This window comes from Oncorhynchus masou, chromosome 13 (genome assembly GCF_036934945.1).
Source record: "Oncorhynchus masou masou isolate Uvic2021 chromosome 13, UVic_Omas_1.1, whole genome shotgun sequence".
Lineage (NCBI taxonomy): Eukaryota > Metazoa > Chordata > Actinopteri > Salmoniformes > Salmonidae > Oncorhynchus > Oncorhynchus masou.
Window position 1 is genome coordinate 93,887,604 of NC_088224.1, and position 16,397 is coordinate 93,904,000.

The window sequence follows — 16,397 nt, forward strand, 5'->3', positions numbered from 1 at the left end:
CAGCGCCACACGCATTCACAGCACGCTCAGCGCCAACACAACACACGCTCAGCGCCAACACAAGGGGATGGTGAACCACACGCTCAGCGCCAACACAGTGCCACTCTCGCTCAGCGCCAACACAACACCACACGCTCAGCGCCAACACAACACCACACGCTCAGCGCCAACACAACACAACACCACACGCTCAGCGCCAACACAACACAACACCACACGCTCAGCGCCAACGCAAATGCACCAAATGCGCGCAACAGGTGCACTTTAGCGCCAACGCGAGCACCCCAACGCAGCGCAGCGCCAACGCAGCACCAAGCCCAGCGCCCTCTCTCATCCCAATCTTCCTCCATCCCTCCCTATTTCAGCACCTCACCCACCACGCGCTCAGCGCCAACACCGCTAACTATCTGTACTGCTAACATTGACTTCCAGTCATTGTCTCTCCGGCCGCTGGTCCAAAGAATTTGTTTATTTTCGATTTTCCTTCTGCATGGATTCATTAGGTTGTCTTAACCTTTTCTATCTAGGCTACAGTACATGCATGAGTTCACATCTCCACAGAGACGGGAAAATACAACAGTTTATACACACACACACACACACACTGTTCATTCACAGCATCTGCAGTGAGTGGCTTTCAGAATGAATGAGCTTGTGACTCATTCTCTCACTGTTGTTTGGTTCCAGGGAGGGGGAGGAGAGGGGGTGGAGGAGATGGAACAAGGGGGATGGTGAGAAGCAGAATCCCCCGTTTGTTTTTGTTTTGGATGTGTTTTGGAGAAGGATGGAGACAGTGCTCTGCTCTCTGAGAAAGGGAGAGGGAGAGTCGATGGTCTTTGGACTTGTTACGTCATCTCAGTGCAAATCATATCAAATGGTATTTGTCAAATGCGCCCCCCTCTCATACAACAGGTGTACACTTTACCTTGAAATGCTTACTTATGAGCCTTATCCCAACAATGCAGAGTTAAAAAGTGTGTGTGTGTGTGTGAGAGAGAGTCTGCTGGCTGTGAAAACAAGCCCAGAACACTCATCCCTCTCTCATCCCAATCTTCCCTCCATCCCTCCCTATTTCAGTCCTGTCTCTTTCTCACCCCCTCTCATCCCAATCTTCCCTCCATCCCTCCCTATTTCTGTCCTGTCTCTTTCTCACCCCCTCTCATCCCAATCTTCCCTCCATCCCTCCCTATTTCTGTCCTGTCTCTTTCTCACCCCCTCATCATCCCATCCCTCCCTATCTTCCCTCCATCCATCCCAATCCCTCCATTTCTGTCCTGTCTCTTTCTCACCCCCTCTCATCCCAATCTTCCCTCCATCCCTCCCTATTTCTGTCCTGTCTCTTTCTCACCCCCTCTCATCCCAATCTTCCCTCCATCCCTCCCTATTTCTGTCCTGTCTCTTTCTCACCCCCTCTCATCCCAATCTTCCCTCCATCCCTCCCTATTTCTGTCCTGTCTCTTTCTCACCCCCTCTCATCCCAATCTTCCCTCCATCCCTCCCCTATTTCTGTCCTGTCTCTTTCTCACCCCCTCTCATCCCAATCTTCCCTCCATCCCTCCCTATTTCTGTCCTGTCTCTTTCTCACCCCCTCTCATCCCAATCTTCCTCCATCCCCCAATCCCTATTTCTGTCCTGTCTCTTTCTCACCCCCTCTCATCCCAATCTTCCCTCCATCCCTCCCTATTTCTGTCCTGTCTCTTTCTCACCCCCCCAATCTCTCATCCCAATCTTCCTCCATCCCTCCCCCATTTCTGTCCTGTCTCTTTCTCACCCCCTCTCATCCCAATCTTCCCTCCATCCCTCCCTATTTCTGTCCTGTCTCTTTCTCACCCCCTCTCATCCCAATCTTCCCTCCATCCCTCCCTATTTCTGTCCTGTCTCTTTCTCACCCCCTCTCATCCCAATCTTCCCTCCATCCCTCCCTATTTCTGTCCTGTCTCTTTCTCACCCCCTCTCATCCCAATCTTCCCTCCATCCCTCCCTATTTCTGTCCTGTCTCTTTCTCACCCCCTCTCATCCCAATCTTCCCTCCATCCCTCCCTATTTCTGTCCTGTCTCTTTCTCACCCCCTCTCATCCCAATCTTCCCTCCATCCCTCCCTATTTCTGTCCTGTCTCTTTCTCACCCCCTCTCATCCCAATCTTCCCTCCATCCCTCCCTATTTCTGTCCTGTCTCTTTCTCACCCCCTCTCATCCCAATCTTCCCTCCATCCCTCCCTATTTCTGTCCTGTCTCTTTCTCACCCCCTCTCATCCCAATCTTCCCTCCATCCCTCCCTATTTCTGTCCTGTCTCCAGCCCTTCACACCCCCTGGCATCTCATTAACCTGAGTTCCCTCCATCCCACTTCCCTCCCTATTTCTGTCCTGTCTCTCACATCCCAATCTCCCTCTCCCTTGCCTCCTGTCTCTTTCTTGTACACCCTCTCATCCCATGAACGTCCCAGGGATTCTGAGGAGGAGTAGTGGAATTAGAATCTCCACGTTCTTAAATCTTATAACCGGATTAACAAATTGGTCCCCCTGTGTGTTATTACCGTCTCGCTCTCTTCTCTCTCTCTCTCTCTCTCGCTACTCCTCTCTGTTAATCCGGACCCCAGCCCTTACTGTCAGTGGCATTATTAACCTGAGTCCTCTGGCCAGGACTTCTCTGCTCCTCTCGTTCTCTACCTCTCTCCCTTCACGTCTCTACCTCGACTACTCGCCTCTCCCTTGCCTCTCTGCCTCAATTAATCTTGTACACCGTCTCTCTGTCTCTGACTCGTACCACAGCCCAGTCAGAGCAGGCTGTACCTGCCTCCTCGACACTCTAACCGCTAGACTACCTACCTCCTCTACACTCTAACCACTAGGCTACCTGTCTCCTCTAACCACTAGGCTACCTGTCTCCTCTAACCACTAGGCTACCTGTCTCCTCTAACCACTAGGCTACCTGTCTCCTCTAACCACTAGGCTACCTGTCTCCTCTAACCACTAGGCTACCTGTCTCCTCTCTAACCACTAGGCTACCTGTCTCCTCTAACCACTAGGCTACCTGCCTCCTCTACACTCTAACCACTAGGCTACCTACCTCCTCTACACTCTAACCACTAGGCTACCTACCTCCTCTACACTCTAACCACTAGGCTACCTACCTCCTCTACACTCTAACCACTAGGCTACCTACCTCCTCTACACTCTAACCACTAGACTACCTGCCACTGTGAATGTCCAGGAGGCCTAATGGAGCTGCAATAGGAACTGTTGCTATACAGATGAGAGGGGGCTCTAGGTTATTCCTTCTCTTGGGCTTCAGTGGAATGGCTGGAAATGCTGGTTTTCCTCAGGGGCAGGGAGAGGGGTGGAGGGAGAGAGGGCGGGGGGGATAGAGACTGGAATAGATGGCTGGATGGAGATGGGAGGGGGTGGAGGGAGGGAGGGGGCTGGAGGGAGGGAGGGGGCTGGAGGGAGGGAGGGGCTGTAGAGCGAGGGGCTGGAAGAGAGAGAGGGAGAGGGGGCTGGAGGGAGGGAGGGAGAGGGGCTGGAGGGAGGGAGAGCGAGGGGCTGGAAGAGAGAGAGGGAGAGCGATCGGCTGGAGGGGGGGCTGGAGAGCGAGGGGCTGGAGAGAGGGAGAGCGAGGGGAGGGAGAGCGAGGGGAGGGAGGGAGAGCGAGGGGCTGGAGGGAGGGAGAGGGGCTGGAGGGAGGGAGGGAGAGGGGCTGGAGGGAGGGAGAGCGAGGGGCTGGAGAGAGAAAGGGGAGGGAGGGAGAGAGGGTGGGGAAGGATGAGTGGAGTTGGATGGCGGGAGAGAAAGAGAGGAGATGGATGGATGGAGGGAGGTGGCTCTTTGTATCTGATTCCTGGTAGCAGTCGTGCGTCAGTCTGATGTAAAAGAGTAGGTGTTTTTTTCCCATTCTCACTCCCTCTCTACACTACACCCCCCTCACTGTGTGTCTCTCTCGCGCTCTCTCATGTGCTTCAGTTCAGCTGGTTTGGTTCGGCTCCCATACTCAAATCAAACTTTATTAGTCACATGCACCAAATACAACGTAGAGACTTTACCGTGACATGCTGTCGTGACAAGCCCTTAAACAGCAATGCAGTTCAAGAAGAGTTATGGAAATATGTTTTTTAAATAAAGTAACATAATAACATAACAATAAGTAGCCTAGTGGTTGGAGGAGGCAGGTAGCCTAGTGGTTGGAGGAGGCAAGTAGCCTAGTGGTTGGAGGAGGCGGGTAATAATAAAATAATATAATATATCCCATTTAGCAGACGCTTTTGTCCAAAGTGGTATGGAGGGGAGGCGGGTACTACAAGTCGGCTGGGGCCAGCTACTTTGGTTGGATATGGGTGGCCCCAGCGGGGAATCGGGTAGCCACGGTATTGGCGTTGGCGCCATGCTCTACCGACTGAGCGGGACACAGTGGTTGGAGGAGGGAGGTAGCCTTAAACAGTTGGAGGAGGCAGGTAGCCTGGTGGTTGGAAGAGGCGGGTAGCCTGGTGGTTGGAGGAGGCGGGTAGCCTGGTGGTTGGAAGGGAGGCGGGTAGCCTGGTGGTTGGAGGAGGCGGGTAGCCTGGTGGTTGGAGGAGGCGGGTAGCCTAGTGGTTGGAGGAGGCGGGTAGCCTAGTGGTTGGAGGAGGCAGGTAGCCTAGTGGTTGGAGGAGGCGGGTAGCCTAGTGGTTGGAGGAGGCGGGTAGCCTAGTGGTTGGAGGAGGCGGGTAGCCTGGTGGTTGGAGGGGAGGCGGGTAGCCTGGTGGTTGGAGGGGAGGCGGGTAGCCTGGTGGTTGGAGGGGAGGCGGGTAGCCTGGTGGTTGGAGGAGGCGGGTTGGAGGGGAGGCGGGTAGCCTAGTGGTTGGAGGGGAGGCGGGTAGCCTAGTGGTTGGAGGGGAGGCGGGTAGCCTGGTGGTTGGAGGGGAGGCGGGTAGCCTGGTGGTTGGAGGAGGAGGCGGGTAGCCTGGTGGTTGGACCACAGTGGAATGAATGTGTTACTTAAAGTATATGTGAATTAATGAGGCGGTACGCACCTCAATTCAAACTGTTCGAAAATGAAAGTTGTTAGAAAGTAAGTTGAAACATAGCCTATAGATAATGGGCAGGCAGCGTGTCGTGGTTTCAGGGCAGCGCGGGTTAACTGTTCTGTTGCGTAATTATCACATGTGCATTCTGACATCGCTGTGGCCGACCGTGACACATATGTTGGAACTCGCGTGTGAATAGGTTTAATATTAACATCCAAAAACGTGATTCTGTCGACATACTCGTGGCTCGCTGTGTTCCGATAGGACAGAAAGGCCTGTTGCGCACCGCAACATCACCCACCAAGCAATCTCAGCGGAGGCAGTCAATATTTTGAAACTATTTAACCATAAACATTTCTTTTTTATTTAACTAGGAAGTCAGTTTAAGAACAAATTCTTATTTACAATGAAAGCCTAACAAAAGGTCTCCTGCGGGGACGGAGGCCTGGGATTAAAAATATCGGACAAAACACACATCACGACGAGAGAGACAACAAAATAGCATGTTAGCAACACAACACGACGGCAACGTGGCAGCAACCCAGGGTACGAACATTATTGGGCAACATGGTAGAATGTACAAACAGTATTGGGCACAGGCAACAGCACAAAGGGCAAGAAGGTAGAGACAGCAACACATCACGCAAAGCAACCACAACTGTCAGTAAGAGTCTCCATGATTGAGTCTTTGAATAACGAGATTGGAGATAAAATTGTCCAGTTTGAGTGTTTGTTGCAGCTCGTACCAGTCGCTAGCTGCAGCGAACTGAAAAGAGTAGAGACCCAGGGATGTGTGTGCTTTAGGGACCTTTAACTGAATGTGACTGGCAGAATGGGTGTTGTATGTGGAGGATGAGGGCTGCAGTAGATATCTCAGATAGGGGGGAGTGAGGCCGAAGAGGGTTTTTTATCAATAAGCATCAACCAGTGGGTCTTGCAACCGGTATAAACAATTTCAAGAGACATGTCTTGCCGTGTTTCAAAGTAGCCGAGCCAAATTCCGACCATAGGAATGTTATAAGGGGATTATTTTATGAACACTGTTTACAAAATCAGTATTTCTCATGTTATATTGGTTTTCAAATCAACTTTATTCCGTTGTCCAGCAGCCAAAAATACAATCCTAGTCATATTAGCAACCAATGCTAGTTGTTGAACCTTGAACTCTTCTCTCGCCTTTAGCCTACTACTGTGTGCGCATTGCTGCGTTACGAAGGACGCTTCCCGTTCGGTCACTGGCAGCTGCGCTTCCTTCTGATCAGTGAAGGCGTGAGAGGTGCTTCGGAGCACAGCGATTGGCAGCCAGGACTAGGGAATTATACTGATTATATAGGCTAGCTGCTATACTATAGGCTAGCACCCCAATCTCCTCTCATCACCAGCTAAGCTAGCTACTAGCCTGTTGCTCTGCTGTGGCACTGCTAACTACAGTGAAGGAAGCTCTCCCCCCCCTCCATCAGTAAGGTCTGCAGTTGAGGCTGTGGCGAGCTGACGTGACGACAAACGTTATCTGTTTATCTCAAAGCAGGAGTCGATGGTTGAAGGCAGGGTGTGCTCTTCTGCCTTCCTTACAACATGATAATCTTTCATCTGAAAATCAATGGCTGTCTGTGTGGAGAGAGTCTGTATGGCAGAGTAGGAGATGAGGGAAGAGGACAGGAGAAGACAATTAAAGGAGACGATGAGGTAGAGGGATGCTCCCTGTTAGCTCCCTGAGGATGATGCCTCTCCCTATTTTCTTTGTCTGTTATACAACCTTTTCTTCTACAGTTGGAATAATGAGTGACTCACAGGGAGCTCATCAGTTAGACTATTTCCTCAGTCTAGCCAATGGGTCTTTGATTATCTAAATACATTATATATACAAAAATATTTGGACACACCTTCAAATGAGTGGATTCGGCTATTTCAGCCACCCCCATTGTCGATAGTGTATAGAATCGAGAACACAGCCATTCAATCTCCATATTGGTAGTAGAATGGCCCGAACTGAAGAGCTCAGTGACATTCAATGTGCTACCGTCATAGGATGCCACCTTTCCAACAAGTCAGTTTGTCAAATGTCTGCCCTGCTAAGAGCTGCCACGTTCAACTGTAAGTGCTGTTATTGTGAGGTGGACACGTCTAGGAGCAACAACGGCTCAGCCGTGGAGTGGTAGACCACACTAGCTCACAGAACGGGAGTGGCGAGTGATGGGGCACATGGCATGTAAAACAATCAAATTTTATTGGTCACATGCAGATGTTAATGTGAGTGTAGCGAAATGCTTGTGCTTCTAGTTCCGACCATGCAGTAATATCTAACAAGTAATCTAACAATACCCCAACAGCTACCTAATACACTCAATGTGAGGGGATGGAATAAGAATATGTACATAAAGATATATGGATGAGCGATGGCTGTGTGGCATAGATGGTTTAAAATGCAGTATATACATATGAGATGAGTAATGTAGGGTATGAAAACATTATATAAAGTGGCATTGTTTAAAGTGACTAGTGATACATTTATTACATCCATTTATTTAAGTGGTCAATGATTTGAGTCTGTAGGCAGCAGCCTCTGTGTTAGTGGCGGCTCTTTAACAGTCTGATGGCCTTGAGATAGAAGCTGTTTTTCAGTCTCTCATTCCCAGCTTTGATGCATCTGTACTGACCTCGCCTTCTGGATGATAGTGGAGTGAACAGACAGTGGCTTGGGTGGTTGTTGTCCTTGATGATCTTTTTGGCTTTCCTGTGACATTGGGTGTTGTGGAGGGGAGGTAGTTTTCCCTCAGTGATGCGTTGTGCAGACATCACTACCCTCTGGAGAGCCCTGCGGTTGAGGACGGTGCAGTTGCCGTACCAGGCGGTGATACAGCCCGACAGGATGCCCTCGATTGTGCATCTGTAAAGGTTTGTGAGGGTTTTAGGTGACAAGCAAAATTTAATCAGCCTTCTGAGGTTGAAGAGGCCCTGTTGCGTTGTCTTCACCATGCTGTCTGTGTGGGTGGACCATTTCAGTTTGTCCGTGATGTGTACGCCAAGGAACTTAAAACTTTCCACTTTCTCCATTACTGTTCCATCAATGTGTATAAAATCGTCTGTCCTCAGTTGCAACACTCACTCCGAGTTCCAAACTGCCTCTGGACGCAATGTCAGCAGGCTTCATGAAATGGTTTTCCATGGCCGAGCAGCCGCACACAAGCTTAAGATTACCATGCTTGATGCCAAGCGTCGGCTGGATGGGTGTAAAGCTCGCCTCCATTGAACTCCAGAGCAGTGGAAACGCGTTCTCTGGAGTGATGAATCAAGCTTCACCATCTGACAGTCCGACGGACTAATCTGGGTTTGGCGGATGCCAGGAGAACGCTACCTGCACGAATGCGTAGTGTCAACTGTAAAGTTTGGTGGAGGAGGAATAACGGTCTGGGTCTATTTTTCATGGTTCGGGCCCATTTAGTTCCAGTCAAGGGAAATCTTAACGCTACAGCATACAATAACATTCTAGATGATTACGTGCTTCCAACTTTGTGGGAACAGTTTGGGGAAGGCCCTTCCCTGTTTCAGCATGACAATGCCCCCGTGCACAAAGCGAGGCCCATACAGAATTGGTTTGTCAAGATCTTTGTGGAAGAACTTGACTAGCCTGCTCAGAGCCCTGACCTCAATCCCATCGAACATTTTTGGGATGAATTGGAACGCCGACTGCGAGCCAGGCCTAATCTTACTTTTGGTCACGTTGTGTAGATGTTTAAAATAATCATAATTTTTTATGAAACATTTTATGGAATTTCTTACAAAGTCAATATACCATTTAGCCTTTAGCCTATTACAAATTCCACAAATGGAGCTTACTTCAATCCTATCCTTTTGTGCACATACTGCAGTGGTAGATAGAGGAGACAGGGCTGTTTTCATTCAGATGTGCTTATAGGGTAGAGTGACCCAGCTGTGTGTGTGTCCCTGGTTAGTGTGACTGTGACCCTGTCATCTGTCCTCTCCATGGAAACCCAACAGGATATCGAGCAACTGTAGTGTTCTCTGCTACTGCTACTCCGTCCTGGATCATCAGGTGATTTACCCCATGTTGACATAGTGGTGATGTACTAACTAGGTGATTTACCCCATGTTGACATAGTGATGATGTACTAACTAGGTGATTTACCCCATGTTGACATAGTGGTGATGTACTAACTAGGTGATTTACCCCATGTTGACATAGTGGTGATGTACTAACTAGGTGATTTACCCCATGTTGACATAGTGATGATGTACTAACTAGGTGATTTACCCCATGTTGACATAGTGGTGATGTACTAACTAGGTGATTTACCCCATGTTGACATAGTGAGTCGACACTAACTAGGTGATTTACCCCATGTTGACATAGTGGTGATGTACTAACTAGGTGATTTACCCCATGTTGACATAGTGATGATGTACTAACTAGGTGATTTACCCCATGTTGACATAGTGGTGATGTACTAACTAGGTGATTTACCCCATGTTGACATAGTGGTGATGTACTAACTAGGTGATTTACCCCATGTTGACATAGTGAGTCTACACTAACTAGGTGATTTACCCCATGTTGACATAGTGGTGATGTACTAACTAGGTGATTTACCCCATGTTGACATAGTGGTGATGTACTAACTAGGTGATTTACCCCATGTTGACATAGTGGTGATGTACTAACTAGGTGATTTACCCCATGTTGACATAGTGGTGATGTACTAACTAGGTGATTTACCCCATGTTGACATAGTGAGTCTACACTAACTAGGTGATTTACCCCATGTTGACATAGTGGTGATGTACTAACTAGGTGATTTACCCCATGTTGACATAGTGGTGATGTACTAACTAGGTGATTTACCCCATGTTGACATAGTGGTGATGTACTAACTAGGTGATTTACCCCATGTTGACATAGTGGTGATGTACTAACTAGGTGATTTACCCCATGTTGACATAGTGGTGATGTACTAACTAGGTGATTTACCCCATGTTGACATAGTGGTGATGTACTAACTAGGTGATTTACCCCATGTTGACATAGTGGTGATGTACTAACTAGGTGATTTACCCCATGTTGACATAGTGATGATGTACTAACTAGGTGATTTACCCCATGTTGACATAGTGGTGATGTACTAACTAGGTGATTTACCCCATGTTGACATAGTGGTGATGTACTAACTAGGTGATTTACCCCATGTTGAGATAGTGATGATGTACTAACTAGGTGATTTACCCCATGTTGACATAGTGGTGATGTACTAACTAGGTGATTTACCCCATGTTGACATAGTGGTGATGTACTAACTAGGTGATTTACCCCATGTTGACATAGTGGTGATGTACTAACTAGGTGATTTACCCCATGTTGACATAGTGAGTCGACACTAACTAGGTGATTTACCCCATGTTGACATAGTGGTGATGTACTAACTAGGTGATTTACCCCATGTTGACATAGTGGTGATGTACTAACTAGGTGATTTACCCCATGTTGACATAGTGGTGATGTACTAACTAGGTGATTTACCCCATGTTGACATAGTGGTGATGTACTAACTAGGTGATTTACCCCATGTTGACATAGTGGTGATGTACTAACTAGGTGATTTACCCCATGTTGACATAGTGGTGATGTACTAACTAGGTGATTTACCCCATGTTGACATAGTGGTGATGTACTAACTAGGTGATTTACCCCATGTTGACATAGTGGTGATGTACTAACTAGGTGATTTACCCCATGTTGACATAGTGAGTCGACACTAACTAGGTGATTTACCCCATGTTGACATAGTGGTGATGTACTAACTAGGTGATTTACCCCATGTTGACATAGTGGAGATGTACTAACTAGGTGATTTACCCCATGTTGACATAGTGAGTTGACACAAACTAGGTGATTTACCTTTTTACAATTTGTGATGTAACACCGTTCAGTGAACAGCTGCTGTGCTGGGCCTGTAGTGTTTGTGTTGGGCTGTAGGGGGCAGAAGCGAATTGTCTTCCACAGTGTTTAAGTGATTTTCCAGGAAGTAGCGTTGTTGTTTTTGAGTTATTGTAGGCTTTTTGAATAGTCTTCAGTGGGGGGTGGGGGAACCTAATCAAAGTTATCTGGAAGAGGTAATTTCATCCACAAACACAAATATAACTTTATATACAACCTTACGCTGGGGAAGAGTTCTGCGGGACAATTGCGCACATTTTTTTAAATGCAAAGACACACCAGAATTGCTTCCCCAAGAGGAATTGACTTGTTTCTGAATTGTCCAGTCTACACCCTGACTTAAATCTGCTTTAAAAAAAAAAAAAATAAAAATCAGAGACAAGGTTTTGAATATTGCTGTTTATCAATGATTCCTAAACAAATGGACTGAGTTTGAGCAATGGGATAAACACGGAGTATACCAAACATTTAAAAACACCTTCCTAATATTGAGTTGCATCCCTTTCATCCTATCCCCCTCAGGGCAGGGACTCTACAAGGCGTCGAAACCGTTCCACAGGGATGCTGTTGACTCCAATGAGCGTTCCACAGGGATGCTGTTGACTCCAATGAGCGTTCCACAGGGATGGTGTTGACTCCAATAAGCGTTCCACAGGGATGCTGTTGACTCCACAGGGATGCTGTTGACTCCAATGAGCGTTCCACAGGGATGCTGTTGACTCCAATGAGCGTTCCACAGGGATGCTGTTGACTCCAATAAGCGTTCCACAGGGATGCTGTTGACTCCAATAAGCGTTCCACAGGGATGCTGTTGACTCCAATAAGCGTTCCACAGGGATGCTGTTGACTCCAATAAGCGTTCCACAGGGATGCTGTTGACTCCAATAAGCGTTCCACAGGGATGCTGGCCCATGTTGACTCCAATAAGGGCCTAAAATGATCACCTGCCAAATAAGGGTAGATTTTTGGCTTTCCACAGGGATGGTTGACTCTGTTTCTCAGCGACGTTGTTGGGTGTTCAGGGCTCCGCAGTGCCAGCATGCATATTCCACTATGACCTCATTTATAGTCAAATAAATGCAGCGGAAGCTGTTTTCAAAGTATTTTTGCAGTTTTGTTTCATAGCTGGTAAAATGATCGCCCAAAGTCAAAAGAACTACAAATCCTATATTGCCTATCCCGCCTCGCGCTGCAACACTGCCTGGCTGGAGGCTGTGTTGCACGTGAAGAGATGATTTTGAAAGGTTCATTTTTAGAAGCACAGACATACAAGTTGGTCTAAATGACTTGAAACGGAAATCTATAGAAGTGAGACTTTGCCCTTGTGTGTTTTGGTTATTTATACTGAACAAAAATATCAACGCAAAACATTTTTTCCAAGCGCACAAAAGCGTATTTCTCTCAAATGTGGAGCACAAATTAGTTGAAAACCCTGTTATTGAGTATTTCTCCTTTGCCAAGATAATCCATCCACCGGACATGTGTAGCCTATCAAGAAGCATGATCATTACACATGTGCACCTTGTGCTGGGGACAATAAAAGCCCACTCTAAAATGTGCAGTTTGGTCACACAACACAGATGTCTCAAGTTTTGAGGGAGAGTGCTACCGGCGTGCTGACTGCAGGAATATCCACCAGAGCTGTTGCCAGATAATTTAATGTTCATCATTTCTCTACCGTAAGCCGCCTCCAACTTTTTTTTGAATGAGAATTTGGCATTACATCCAACCGGCCTCACAACCACAGACCAGCGGAAGCTGTTTTCAAAGGGATCTTTTTGCAGTTTTGTTTCATAGCTGGTATCTGATCGGAGTCAAAAGAACTGGGGGGCTGGGCCTTGCTCCACAGTGGGTGGACCTGGCACCCAAGTGGGTGGGCCAGGCCCACTCATGGCTGAACTCTAATTAATTAATTATTAAATTTAACTGATTTCCTTCTATGAACTGTAACTCAGTAAAGTCTTTGAAATTGTTGCATGGTTGTTTTTCAATGTTTGAGTTTCATCTGCTAGGGAAGAGAAGATGACGTTTCTACTAGTCAGACTCAATCTCACAGACACACGGTTGCCAGGTCTAGCAAAAATGACCACTCAAAACCCACCCACAAGGCATGAAAACCCGCCCCCCCCAAAAAAATAAATAATAAAATAATAATTCACAGCATGAGTCGCCTCATTTAGTCAGTATACCCTTTTCCCTTAACTTTATCGAGCAAATTAAGTAGGAATATCAACGTAACAAGCAAAATATGGTTTTCCATTTAAAACAATAATTATTGAGCTCTAATGTGAATTAAAGGAATTTAAATATGCCGCAAACTGGTTACCGAAGTAATTAGAACAGTAAAAGTTTTTTTTTCTTTTTGTCATACTTGTGCGATACAGTCTGATATACCACAGCCTTCAGTTAATCATCATTCTGGCCTCAAACCACGTAGTTTATAATTGTACATATATCCCTTATCTGCATGTGCATAACTATAGCTACATCTGACAGGAGAGTTTAAGGAATGACAGAGAATCTCAAATTCTCTGTGCAAGAAACAATTTTCTTGATGATGAACTTTTTAAAATAAATGGCAATTTTTTAAATTTGACTGGCAATTAGTGATGTTATTACTACAGACCTTTTTTTTTTTTTCTGGTTGCTATAAATAATATGTGAGATTAGATTGATTGTCATTTCAATAGGCATAGGCCAGTCCAACTGACTAAAATCTGGGTCTCTGATTGTAATTCAACCTTGCCATGGTTTGGTTAGCTACATGCAGGTGACCTATAGCCTGATAGGTCTACATCAGATAGCCTACAGTAACCCAGGCAAGTAGTAAAAGGAATGATTTAGCAGCTTGCCGAGTTCAAATTGACAAACTCATTTGAGGGAAGAAGTTCTTCTGTTGCCGTGGTGAAATAGGCTATTGAGGATTGGGTTGTAATTTCAATCACTGAATCAAATATTAATAATATGGATATGAACTGAATAGGTATATTGCTTGTAAACAACAGCCAGTGATTTAAAAACCTAAATAAAAACCTGTAGCCTGTCTAATGCATTCTAATAACAGCTGATCCGGCAATTGCGATTGAACCGTGACCATGTTCACAATTGATAACTTCCCATTTTCATTAATTAAACATGGCCATTAATAACTGCATAATAACACAAGGCTACAACAGCAATAAAATGAAGTTATAGGCTATTTATTAAATAATTTTGCCAGCTGCAGGTAGGTTACACAAGACACCAGTGATATCGACATTTCAACATTATGCTACATGACCAAATGTATGCGGACACCTGCTGCCATGGGTATTAATATGGAGTTGGTCCCCCCCCCCCCGTGCTGCTATAACAGCCTCCACTCTTCTGGGAAGACTTCCCACTAGATGTTGGAACATTGCTGCTATAACAGCCTCCACTCTTCTGGGAAGGCTTCCCACTAGATGTTGGAACATTGCTGCTATAACAGCCTCCACTCTTCTGGGAAGGCGTTCCACTAGATGTTGGAACATTGCTGCTATAACAGCCTCCACTCTTCTGGGAAGGCTTTCCACTAGATGTTGGAACATTGCTATAACAGCCTCCACTCTTCTGGGAAGGCTTCCCACTAGATGTTGGAACATTGCTGCTATAACAGTCCACTCTTCTGGGACTTTTCAGTTAGATGTTGGAACATTGCTGCTATAACAGCCTCCACTCTTCTGGGAAGGCTTTCCACTAGATGTTGGAACATTGCTGCTATAACAGCCTCCACTCTTCTGGGAAGGCTTCCCACTAGATGTTGGAACATTGCTGCTATAACAGCCTCCACTCTTCTGGGAAGGCTTTCCACTAGATGTTGGAACATTGCTGCTCCCCCACTAAGCCAGACTCTTGATAGTCACTCAGGTTCTGGGAAGGCCCACTAGTGTATGTTGGAACATTGCTGCTGATAACAGCACTCTGTATGTCAGGTAATGTTTTGTCCACTCAGTGTATGTCATGGAAATAACAGGTGTTCTTAATGTTTTGTCCACTCAGTGTATGTTGGAAATAACATGTTCTTAATGTTTTGTCCACTCATATGTCAGGAAATAACCTCCACATGGAAATAACTGTTCTTAATGTTTTGTCCACTCAGTGTATGTCATGGAAATAACAGGTGTTCTTAATGTTTTGTCCACTCCCTTAATGTTTTGTCCACCACTGTCATGTCATGAAACTGTTTCTTGATAGTCATGAAATAACAGCATCATGTCATGGAAATTAATGTTTTGTCCACTCAGTGTATGTCATGGAAATAACAGGTGTTCTTAATGTTTTGTCCACTCAGTGTATGTCATGGAAATAACAGGTGTTCTTAATGTTTTGTCCACTCAGTGTATGTCATGGAAATAACAGGTGTTCTTAATGTTTTGTCCACTCAGTGTTTTTTGCTGGAACAGTTGTGTAAGGTTGGTAGAATCGTATTCAAAAAGACGAACCGCTCTGATGCCTGGTTGCTTCCACCAAGTATTAAGTTATTATCAAAACATCCTCCTTTTAATGTTTCATTTCTAATTTAATTAGAAATCTAATTTGGATGATTTATATAAATTTTCTTTGACCTTTTCAAAATGTGGACTAAGTTTTTCGATAGATCGATAGGAAAAATAATCAAACGTAAATTTAATGTGGCAACGTGTGAAGACTGCACAGGTGGTGTGTAGACTACCACCAGCGACTGTATCCCTGAAATTACCATTGTTTTCATGAATTTGATGATGTCATCGTCAAGCCCATTCAAAAGATTAGGAGACATAACAGGGAAGTGTTCTTTGTCCTGACTGCTGATGTGTACTTCCACAACTGGTAGGAGGGGCCTATTCTGACCACTCAGGGGAGTGGGGGGAGGGGCGGGGATAGAATAGCACAGCACTAGCCTGTCTCTGTATGAGGGCCTCTAAGCCTAACTAAAAGGCAACTATTTTACCTGTCTTTTCTCCGTCTACCTTCTACGTTCAATATGAACAGAAACGCTCTGTCGCCAGGACAGTCGGGAGGTTAGTGTGTGTATTTGCGTGTGTGTGTGTGTGTGTGTGTGTGTGTGTGTTTGCGTGTGTGTGTGTGGTGGACTTTCGTTCTCATGTTTATCTCCTGCGTTCACAGTGCAGGAATGTGTTAAAGAAAGTGCCAGCTAGGCAGAATGCTCCCTCTCTCTCAATTCAATTCTCTCTCTCCCTCTCTCTCTCTCCCTCTCTCGTTCTCTCCCTCTCTCGTTCTCTCCCCCTCTTGTTCTCTCCCCCTCTTGTTCTCTCCCCCTCTCGTTCTCTCCCCCTCTCGTTCTCTCCCCCTCTCGTTCTCTCCCCCTCTCGTTCTCTGCCCCTCTCGTTCTCTGCCCCTCTCGTTCTCTGCCCCTCTCTCTCTCCTTTCTCCCCCCTCCTCTCTCTCTCTCTCTCTCTCTCGTTCTTCTCCCTTTCTCTCCTTCTGC

The 16,397-nt window shown here is 46.4% G+C and overlaps 1 protein-coding gene across 1 annotated transcript in view; it reads left to right on the forward strand.

Moving 5' to 3' along the window:
- fndc3a (fibronectin type III domain containing 3A) overlaps nt 1–16,397 on the forward strand; it is a 138,992-nt gene that overhangs the window by 38,623 nt on the left and 83,972 nt on the right.